Source organism: Rutidosis leptorrhynchoides, chromosome 8 (genome assembly GCF_046630445.1).
Source record: "Rutidosis leptorrhynchoides isolate AG116_Rl617_1_P2 chromosome 8, CSIRO_AGI_Rlap_v1, whole genome shotgun sequence".
Classification (NCBI taxonomy): domain Eukaryota; kingdom Viridiplantae; phylum Streptophyta; class Magnoliopsida; order Asterales; family Asteraceae; genus Rutidosis; species Rutidosis leptorrhynchoides.
The window spans coordinates 157,715,956-157,719,902 of NC_092340.1; positions in this window are offsets into that span (position 1 = coordinate 157,715,956).

Below are 3,947 nucleotides of genomic sequence, written 5' to 3' on the forward strand. Positions count from 1 at the left end.
TCTGATAAAAAAAAATGTAATAAACCTTAGCTGTTATCGTTAATCCCCTCTTGTTGTTTGACGCAAAGAAGCTAGAGAAGATTGCAATTGATTGAGATTCGTAAGCTTACATATTGAAGGGAAAGACGTGAACCACATATTGGTATGGAGTTGTTAATCTGATAATACATATAGTATATTACAAAAATTACGAAACCCTTTATCAATTTATGCAAGTGGGATTTAAAGATAGATGAATGGCCGTCAGTGGTGATGTAATGATATCGATTGATTTTTTTTTTAAAAATCGAAGCCCCACCAACATAATCATCCATCTGTTGTTTTTAAACCCACGAATTATGCAGCTCAATCAACTTGTAAACTTCTTCTTAGGCTGCCCGTTTTTCTAGTATGGACCAAATTGAAACTGGGCCAAGAACCTAAATTACGCTTGTTGGGCCGTGAATCTTTTCTTTTCCTTTGGGCCGAGATATTTGATGATAAATGGTGACACTTAATGGGATTGCAGCAGATATGATGACAGGGTGATAACGAGATGTTATGATAAGATCATGATGATCATGATTCAAATGAGGAGAGAAAGATGATAATCGTAATGATATCGATGATGATGGTTACGGGATGGAGTGATGATAAGGATAATATAAGATCGATGATTATGATCCTAGTATTATGGTTATGATATAAGGATGACGTGATGTCAATGATGATGACGTTATTATGATGATGATGAGATGATATGCAGAATGATGATGTTGATGATGAATTTATTATGAAGATGCTAAACAGTTACGTACATATTAAATGTTATTCACGCAAATATTACCAGATTAGATTGATGGTTCGACGGTTTGGGCGTGTGTTTGTTAAACGAGAGGTTGCGAGTTCGAATCCGAGCAGTGGCGTTTTGTTTTTAAAAGCTTGTCTTCAAAGGTTGAACTTTGTTATTTTATTACCATTATTATTATTGTTATTATTATTAGTTATCATTTATTATTATTATTATTATTATTATTATTATTATTATTATCATGATTATAATTACAATTATGATTATTATTAGTATTATGATTAATATTATTATCATTACTAGTAATATCATTTTTATTGATATTATTATTATTATCACATCATTATTAGTAATATAAGTATTATTATTATTAATATTATCATTATTAGGGATATAATCATTATTATTATTATTATTATTATTATTATTATTATTATTATTATTATTATTATTATTATTATTATTATTGTTATTATTATTAGGAATATTATTATTAGAAAAATTATTTTTTTTATTAAAAGTAACATTAATATTTAAAATTATCATTTTTATTATTATTATTATTAAAGTTAATATTATTATTAAAAATATCATTTTTATTAAGTTTATCATTGTTATTAGAATTATCATTATTTTATCATCATTATTATTATTATTATTATCATTTTTTAGTAATATTATAATAAACAAATGGTATTTATATAACAATATATTTTTACATATATCCTAACTATATTAATATTACATATTGATTTAAATAAAAGGTTATTATTATAAAATAATAACTAAGTTATATATAATAGATAAATACCTTTTAATATAATCATATATATATATATATATATATATATATATATATATATATATATATATATATATATATATATATATATATATATATATATATATATATATATAATTATCTAAAATATATAAAATAGGCATAATTAAACTATTTATTAATATAACATACAAATTATAAACTATATTAATATTAATATATAAAACTTGTTTAATTGTTATTATATGTGTTAATATATAAATAAATGATATAGGTTCATGAATCCGAGGCCAACCCTACATTTGTTCAATGATGTCATATGTATTTTTACTACAAAATACAGTATAGTGAGTTTCATTACTCCCTTTTTAAATGCTTTTGCAATATATATTTTTGGGACTGAGAATACATGCGCTTTTATAAATGTTTTATGAAATAGACACAAGTAATCGAAACTACATTATATGGTTGAATGATCGAAGCCGAATATGCCCCTTTTGCTTGGTAGCCTAAGAATTAGTAAACCGATCTACTAATTGACGCGAATCCTAAAGATAGATCTATTGGGCCTAACAAACCCCACCCGTTGTAGCGGATGCTTTAGTACTTCGATGTTGTTTTATCATGTCCGATGGATGTCCCGGAATGATAGGGGATATTCTTATATGCATCTTGTTAATGTTGGTTACCAGGTGTTCAATCCATATGAATGATTTTTGTCTCTATGTATGGGACGTATATTTATGAGAAATAGAAATAAAAATCTTGTGGTCTATTAAAATGATGGAAATGAATGTTTATGATAAACTAATGAACTCACCAACCTTTTGGTTGACACTTTAAAGCATGTTTATTCTCAGGTATTAAAGAAATCTTCCGCTGTGCATTAGCTCATCTTAAGGATATTACTTGGAGTCATTTATGGCATATTTTGAAAGACGTTGCATTCGAGTCGTTGAGTTCATCAAGATTATTATTAAGTCAATTATAGTTGGATAGTGAATATTATGAAATGGTATACATTCCTGTCAATTGTCGATGTAAAGAAAGTTTGTCTATTAAAAACGAATGCAATGTTTGTAAAATGTACCATATAGAGGTCAAATACCTCGCGATGTAATCAACTATTGTGAATCGTTTATAATGTATATGAACGGGTCCTTTCTGTAAGACCCGAATAATTGCAGTGTACATAAGTGTATTTGCGATACTTGAGACGGGGTTTTGTTGTGTATATTTAAAGCAGGGAAGAATTCTGAACTGGGGGTGTCGCGCGCCGCGCGGCTATATGGCGCGCCGCGCCATCTGTCTGCGACAGATTCCCCTTTTCTTTTAATTAGATATTTTGAGGGCATTTTGGTAAAACTACTTTGGGACCCGAATTTAATGCCTTAGATCAGTTTGGGAGCCTCATTCACTCCATTCACAACCACCTTATCATCTTCCATTCAAGTTTAGAAAGAGAGGAGGTTCTAGAGTGAGAAAACTCCATTAAAGGAAGAAGGAAGTCGAATCGAGTCTTGGTGCGAGTTCTAAAGTCATTCATCTAGTCGCTAGCTACGTGGTGATTGTGTTGGTAAGTTATAAAACCCAATTTCTTACTTTAATTGTGTTTAAGGGTTAGGGTTGGGTTAGTGTTGCACGCAAAACCCATTTGCTAGTAAATTTGGGGGTTTTGGGTGAATTTGGGTCATGTAGATTCAAAGATGACCAATTAGGGTTTTCAAAGTATTAAATTATGTTTATAAGCCTAAATTGGTTAGTTAATGTACTAGCACCTTATATATATGTAAATGGGTGTAATGACCTTGAAATGGGTCAAATGGGTCTTTAATGACGTAAGTGGTCTTGCTAGTGTGAAAATGAGTTAACCTTGTGATTTAAGAATGTAATAAGACCATAATTGGCTAGAGTTAGGGTTTTTGGTGAAGTTAACCCATTATTAGGGTTAATGGTGCAAAATGGGTTGAAATTGCACTTTGGGTCAAAATGGCTTTAGAATGGTGAAAGAATTGGTTGACCAACTTGAGTTGCGTTTAATAATATGTATAATGTGATTAGGTACGTTACATTGAGGTTTCGCAAGCTCGGGTATCTTTCCACAAGACTTTGAGGTGAGTGGAATAATTATATGCGTAGGTATATAATGTATCTATTTGTTGTAGCGTAAAATGTGAAGTGTCGAGGTGCTAAGACACCACGTTTCACGTGAAGAGTGTAGCATCGAGGTGTTAAGATGCCACTCGGGTGTAGCATCGAGGTGTTAAGATGCCACCTAGGAGTGTAGTGTCGAGGTGTTAAGACACCACTCCGTAAAATATGAGTGAAGCATCGAGGTGTTAAGATGCCACTCGGGGTGAAGTACCGAGGTGTTAA